We start from the raw sequence: 8,322 nt of genomic DNA, 5'->3' as shown, positions 1-8,322 counted from the left end.
ACCTATTGTCTATCAATCATCCTATATTAGAACTACTTATATATCTTGCTTATCATACCCTTATCAGACCTATTGAAAACAGACATTAGCAAGTTAATAAACAAAATAGCAAATTTGATAAATTAGCAAAAGATAAATAACTTTCCTCTTTATCTGATTGTTCGATTTTTTTCTCACAAAAGCTGTGCATTATCATATAAATGAAGCAATTCATTTCAACTTTTTATCTGTAATCTCATGTTCAAGTATAATTTACCCGCCACTATTCTGAGAGATATTCTCATCTACTTTGCTCTACAAAGGAAAAAATGGTATTTAATATTTTCTTTTTACATCAGCCATCTATTTGGAACATATTGTAATATGTGGTATAATGTGCTGGTGCAAATATATTTTTCTAGTTTTCACATCACATCTTTCAAATAGGCAATCTTTTTCTTTTTCTTTTCTTCTTTGCACAGGAGGTTTTATTCTTGTCTGTGCATGCTGATTATTACTCATAGATTATTGTTGGAAATACTCAGATAACACATACCTAAACATTGTCACATTTTTTACATCACAATTCAATAACCATTTAACACTTATAGCTATTAAATACAGAAAACAAAATGCTACAAATGTTTACACTTTTCCCCTGTAAACAAGGTCTTAGTGTAACAATAATGAGTTTACTAAATGCATACTACTACATCAATGAAGAAAAAGTTTAAAAATATATATACTATTCTGTTTATAAATAAACTGATTTTTTTCAGCATATATTTACATACCTGATCAATAAAAAGCAACAATACATGTGCTTTTCTTTCAAAAGAAAATATCAAGCGATGGACCACAATGGGGAAAATTCACCTAAGGAAAGGAATAAGCAAGAATTGAATTAACAGAGTTAAATGTATAGGCATACTTCAACTTAATTTCTGTTCATATACTTAACACTAAGATAGGATTGTCAGTATTGAGGATTTTTACTTGAATTCCAACAGGTTGCAATCAGTCTTGTACACATAGGGAAAACATTCATGTTCACTGAGATTTAAGATTGGAATATCCAAAGGAGCATCAATGATAGCTGCTGCACTACTGTCCAGGTGTTTATAGAAATCATACAATTCTTCTCTCAGTTTCTTCATCTTTTCCTGTTGGATTTAAGTAGCATCTCCTGGAAGTTCACTGGCAATCCAAATCTAAAGACAGACTCAACAAAAACTCTTAATACTTTCACATGAATCCATGCAATGAAAGCTTCACTGAAATTCACTTTCAGCCATGGTACTAGTGGTCCAAACTGCTGATTCTTATCAGTAGAGAGCCTACTCAACTCCTCTTTGTCTGCTTTCATCTTCTCTTCATTATACTAAAAATCAGGAACAATGAACTTGTTCTCTCTCGCTTTAATTCTGAAGCCATTCACTGCCTTTCTAAACAAAGTAACGTCGCACATGTAACTGTCTGGATCCTCTGAAAGAACTTTGCTAGATCTTGGGACTACCATCTCAGCCAATGTCTCATATTGCTTAAACAGTCATTTTTTGTAACTTTGGAACTACCACCAATAATAAAGGACAAAGTAATCTTTCTTTATGATTTCCACTAGGCTTCTAGTTAATAAACTTCCCACATTCTTTCTTTCCAAATTCTGAAGACCACCTTTCAGATTATTATATGCAGATGCTCAGGCTTTCAAGTCATTGTCAATTTGATTTACTTCCTTACCAATTATTTCAGAAATATTTTTCAGGGTATGCTTGATTGGATACTTGTTATATTCCATTACAAACTTGTTATATATGTAACCAAGTCAACTCCATTAGCCAGCAGATTTTCTTGAACTTTATCTCTTCTATCCTCTAATACATCAGATATATGTTGAGCCACTTTCTTAACAACTCTTCTACAAACTCCATTTCAGGGGTAAGATGGACCATGAGATTTTGCTTTGATTTTTCTTAAAAGTAAATTTATGGATCTGATTAAATCAACCTTCCACAAATACATCCAGTTTGGCCAATTCATCTGATAATCCAACTAAAACATCCAATGTGAACTATGAATTATGAGAAAGATTATTAATTCTGGTTGTTGCTGAGTGTAGCTTCCCCCATGTTTGCTGGCGTTTTCTCCCCAACAGCTGATATAAGCCAAAACTCCGTCATATTTATCAAGAAATTTTTCCAGAAGTAAGATTGATGCAATGGCGCTGGCAAGGAAAAAAAGTGTTAGCTCAGCTCTCCATCTCCTTCTTCCCTAGGTTCCCTCAGCCCTAGCCCCCACCTTCGTGAGTCACATGCCAAGACCAAGTAAGTCAGCTGATCTTACCCCTCCTGCCCCCCTCCCACGCACCTGCTGACACCACCACCCTGTTCCCATACACTGGTCCACTGAGCTGCTTCTATGGTAGAAGATGGGGCGGGGCTCCAGGAGCGTGAAGAGATGGGGAGCGGGGAGGAGGAGGGAAAGGGAAGAAAAAAGTAGGTAGTCTTTTTCCAAGTTTATGTTCTCTTATTTATTGAACACGGATTATTGAATTTGTTTCTGATTATTAACTCTCTCTAAAATCTATTATCTCTATTTTAACAATTACCACATGATTCGGATGAAAAATTCTTAATATAATTTAAAGATAAGAATTATCCCTTCATTTCATTATTTTCCTTGAGATTGTAAATGTTCTAGTTCTACAAATGAGTTTTGTTATAATTTTATCTTCCTCTTCATTTGTTGGATTGCTATACCATTAAATCTATCATTTAATTTGTTAGTTGTTTTTTTTCTTCATCCATACCCTCTGGTCCAAAATACCAAGAATATTCAAGAAAGAAAGATCCATATACTCCAAAATATACATAGTAGTATTTTTATTATTAGCAAAGAACTAGAAACAAGTTTCCATATGGAGTCACATCTATAGATTTTTTGTTTTTCTTCAGTTGTTCTTTAGGCATGTCTAACTCTTCTTGTCCTAAATTTGGGTTTTCTTGGCAAAGATTCTGAAGTGGTTTACCATTTCCTTTTCCAGCTCATTTTACCAGTGAGGAAATTGAGAGAAATAGTGTTAAGTCACTTGCTCAGGGTCACAAAGCTAGTGTCTGAGGTCAGCTTTGAACTCAGAAAGATGAGTCTTCCTGACTTTAGGTCTGGTACTCTATTCACTGTTACCCAGCTGCCTCAGAAGCTAAGTGCTACTTAATCATTGTTGCATATCCCTTTTTATAGTAAGAGTAAGTTGCTGTCCTTTTGTCAGATGTTCAGTGATTGACGTGCCTTATTTCATCCCAACATTGAACTTGAACTAATGGGGAGACTATAAGCTCACCCCTAAGGGCTATGTAAAAATATTGATACTATTTCATAGATTAACTTTTTATTCTGCTTTTTTATTGAATCTATGTTGTCTCAAGCTACATACTATGAAAAGATTGGACTAAATGATAGTAATTTTATATTCTGTCCTGTTCACAGCACATCTGATAAATTGGGTCTAAGTTTTGGTGCCCAAGTAAAGAAGGGGGAGTCATAAGCTTGCACACTCATAAAGGCATGCTATCAAGATTATAAGGGGACCAAACACTAAGATTTTCACTACAAAGAGTTTGTTAAAGAAATTGGGAATGCTTAAACTGAAAAAGAGAAGACTTAGAGGATAAATGATAGTACTCTTCATGAATTTGAAGGACACCCATATGTAAAGGTGACTAAACATGTTCTGCTAGCCTCTGGATGGTCTTTGCATCAATCAGTCACTTGGTATGACTTAAGCTCATACTCAAAATTCAGGAAAGACACAGGCTTGTCCAGCTACATAACCAGTAGAAAAGACACTTTTCTTAACCCTATGAAGCCAGTGTAGAATAATTACACATGCACATTAATTAAAAATCTTTGTGTATCTATCTCAGTATGTGTGCATGTAATCCAGATACACTATTGCAAAAAGATATAATGTATTAAATATTAATCACATAATAAAGAAGACGTTCTGAACTTAAATCCTGCCTATGAGATATATTGGTTTTATTAATCTGATCAAGTCACTAAACCTCTTATGGTAATAGACAAATCTCTACAACTATTGCTTATATCTTTGGAAGTAGCTGCTACACTAGGAATTGTCTGTGCCTATGAAATCACATCCTCTACAGCAAAATGTTCTAATAAGCACAAATGCACCAAGAATTATTTTGTTTATAATATATGTTTCTCCACAAAGATAATTAGTATCCTGGAAATCTTTTTATGACTGACTCCTTCATTTTGCAGTTCTTTATTATGGTAATATATTATCTTTGAACAAGAATTTCCATATGATTCAATGTGTTCCTTGTTCATGAAAATTTAAAAGCAAGTAGAACTTACTATTTAAAGTATTTTCTATCATTATTTGCTTGTTTGATAAAATGTGAAAAAGAAAAGGAAACTATTCCCTAATATATTCTAAGACACTTTTCTTCATGTGTTTTAATTTCTAAGTACCCCTAATCCTTTATAATTAAAAAATAAAGCCAATTAATATCTGTACTCCCATATCAGGAGATAACAATTTTCATGGTGATAAATTCTACAAATATGTCAAAATAGGAGGAATAGAAATAGAAGCACTTTGAGAAATTATAAAAACTGAAAATCAAATATTTGGAACTGGAAAATGTATAATATAGAATATAGTGAACATATCAGGCATGTTTTATGAAGTGTCACATACTTTCTTGTCTGTTTTATGGATGTGTGAATTTAATAATAGCATTTAAACACATTGCAATACCTTCAAAGCTTGGATAAAGCCTGTATTTATTGATTTCAACCTCCTCATTTTACACATGAAGAAATTTGGGCACTACCAGGGAAGTGACATGATTTGTCCAAGTTCACACAGCTAAGTACAGGCAGATTCTGAATTTTACCCCAAGTCATCTGATTACATATCGTTTTGTGTTCTTTCCATTATTGTGCCGAGCAAGAAAAATTGACTAGTTCCTAGCTTTTATTAATCAAATGTTATTATTGTTGTTGCTATTTATTATTTTTATTAAGCTATTCAAATGCCACACCAACACACTAATGTTTTGTTGTTTTCATGTCTCTAAAGTGTGAACTGGCTTTATTATAAACACTCACATTGTCAATAATGGAAGACATATTATAATCCTTTTTATAATTTAAAAAAACTTTTCCCTCAAAATCAAATAAACAAAATGCCTTACAAGTAATGGAAATTCAGTTTAAGAATGGTAATAATGAGAGCAATTATGGTTCAGTGAAAAGGACGCTGGATTTGGATTTAGATGACTTGGGGTTTAATCCTTTTATATTCCCTCTGACTTTGGTCATTTCCCTCTGGGATTTAGAATTCTAAGGACTTTCCTGTTTTAAATATATAATTCATTAATCACAAATCAATGAAAAAGTCCTCATTGAATGCCTGATATATGCTAGTTATTGGATGATGAACTATTATTCTTGATATATAAAAAAAGATCCTTGACTGTTAGTGATTTCTAGTGTTTCCATTGAAACTTTGACCTTAATAATCAATATATAGCATAACGTTTAAAACTCATTCTCCAAATTTATTATATTTTCTTTTTAGTTTGAAATACTTTGATCAAAATTAATATAAATTTAAATAATATTGTGTTTCATATAATCATAAGATAATCATCATTATTAATTATATGAAAAATCATTAGTTATTTGCTGTTTAAGGTGAAACAGCTTGGAAATAACCTTAACTTAATTACTATAAAATTAATTTATGCTTCAATCTTAAATAAGTGTTCAGCTGCTTATTCTTTTCCTCTTTTGTTTTAAAGATAGTAAAATAACAAGTTGAGGTTATAAAGTTATCATGTATCTATTTCACTGTTGGATATGAAAACAGATTATATATGATTGTGATAATATATAATTGGAAAGTATGAAGATTTACTAAATTTATGCAAATCTGCTACCTGGGTGATCCAACAATCTGGAAGAGGAAGGGAAGAAATGTGACATTCATTGATGAGAGAAGAAGAAATATCAGGATTTCAGAAATGGTACTGAATGTAGGGACTGATTTGTTTATTTTTAATTTGTTTTCCTAATGAATAGTACAGTACTTTGAATATAGTGGTCAGTTGATAAATGTTCAAATTTTATTATATTGCTGAACATTCTCCTATATTTAAATATAGCATGTCTGAGAAGAATTCTATATAACAATATGATCTTACTACATATAAGATAGTGCTAAGGCTAAATATACTATTTTTATAAATATATAAAGAAAATATAGAATAACTATAAATAAGAATGTGTTAAGGGCTAATGATACAAAGATGAAAAAAACAACTTTGAAGTTCATTGTGAAGATCAAAATGAAATCATTGTATAACACTTATCACACAGCACCTGACATATTGAAGGTATAATGTAAATTCTCTTTACATTTTTTCCTTTTGCCTGAATATGGCAGAGTACACTTTATTTAATGAATTAATAAAAATATGTTGTTCTTCATTCTGCTATGGCTACGAATCTTGCCCTTCGGTAGCAAGGAATCAGTTTCACGGCCTAAAATATAATAAGAAGGAATTTGGTAGGGGGTTAGATGAGGAAAGTACATCTTTCTCTATTCTTGATTTGAGTACTTAGTAAAGTTGAAGTTCTGTCAAGTTAAGTCAAGATTGAAGTTTTCTTAGCTGAAAAAAGACCTTTGAGATAAAATTTATTAAAGGAGGAGGTGATAATATCGCTAGAAAAAATACTTTTTTTTAAAATAACAAAAACCTCTGACAAAGGTCTAATCTCTCAGATTTATAAGGAGCTAAGTCAACTGTACAAATTATCAAGCCTTTCCCTAGTTGACAAATGGTCAAGGAACATGAATAGACAGTTTCAGTTTTCAGATAAAGAAATAAAAACTTTTAATAAGCACATGAAAAAGTGGTCTAAATATCACATATTTATGGAAATGCAAATCAAAACAACACTGAGGTTCCACCTCACACCTAGCAGATTGGCCAATATGACAGTAAAGGGAAATAAATGTTGGAGGGGTTGTGGCAAAATTGGGGCACTAATTCATTCCTAGTGGAGTTGTGAAAGTAATTTGGAACTATGCTCAAAGGCCTTTAAAAGAATGCATGCCCGTTGATCCAGCAATACTCCTACTACGTTTGTTCCTTAAAGAGATAATAATGAAAAATGTTTGTACAAAAATATTCATAGCCATGCTTTTTGTGGTAGCAGTGAACTGGAAAATGAGGGAGTATCCCTCTATTTGGGGAATGGCTGAAGAAATTGTAGTATATGATGGTGATGGAATATTACTGTGCTGTAAGGAATGAAGATCTGGATGATTTCTATATGAACTGGAAGAACCTCCAGGAACTGATGCAGAGTGAAATGAGAAGAAACGAAAGAACATCATACACAGACAGTGAAACATTGTTATAAGATTTAAATTAATATCCAACAACTCCAATTATTATATTTTATTAATAATCATTCAAAGTAGCAGAAATAAAAGAAAAAATAAAAAACTGAGTAAATAACACATGAAGGCAAACTGAGGTACTTTGTAGAAGTCTGGATCTGGCCCAAAGGAATCTTGTGTCTGACTTTGCAAACAGCAAAAAATAATAATAAGTTCAAGTCCCCTGCATTGGCACAGAATCTCATCAATCTCAATGAGTTTGGTTGGTCTTCTTGACCTTGTGTTCCTTGGCACTATGCAGTGGCTCTTTTGTGATCTCTTGTCCTGGAATCAGACACAATCATTAATCAAAGTTCCATAATATTTAACAATCAATGGCAGGTGGGGCAGCTGGATAGCTCAGTGGATTGAGAGCCAGGCCTAGAGATGGGAGATTCTAAGTTCAAATCTGGCCTTAGATACTTCCCAACTTTGTGACCTTGGGCAAGTCACTTAACCCCTATTGCCTCGCCCTTACCACTTTTCTGCCTTCGAATCAAAACACAGTATTGATTCCAAGAAGGAAGGTAAGGGTTTAAAAAAAACAATCAATGGCAGCTTTCCATAGTCTAAAGCTTTTGGGTATGCACTGACAATAGGACTAATGGGCATTTTAAACTTACCCAGTGGGGGGGGGGGGAAGAAACCATTAATACTCGTAACGTGTCTCAAATACAAAAAATGAGAGAAAAAAGAAAACTCACACACTCTTGCACATACAGGGAAAAACAATAATAAAATTTTAAAAAATCATAAATATATAATTCAAAATCAGTGACACACTTTGTTAGCCAAGGAGAGGCACAATACAAAGGTTTCTCACTCAAAAATGAGATCCATTTCCTTTTTAACTTGACCATGAT

At 32.7% G+C, this 8,322-nt stretch overlaps 1 pseudogene; it reads right to left on the bottom strand.

Moving 5' to 3' along the window:
* Nucleotides 1–971: 971 nt before the first annotated feature.
* LOC123252112 lies at nucleotides 972–2,159 on the bottom strand (annotated as a pseudogene).
* Nucleotides 2,160–8,322: the final 6,163 nt, after the last annotated feature.

This window comes from Gracilinanus agilis, chromosome 6 (assembly GCF_016433145.1).
Source record: "Gracilinanus agilis isolate LMUSP501 chromosome 6, AgileGrace, whole genome shotgun sequence".
Classification (NCBI taxonomy): domain Eukaryota; kingdom Metazoa; phylum Chordata; class Mammalia; order Didelphimorphia; family Didelphidae; genus Gracilinanus; species Gracilinanus agilis.
The sequence above is the reverse complement of the archived record's forward strand: the minus strand, read 5'-3'. Positions and strand labels throughout refer to the sequence as shown.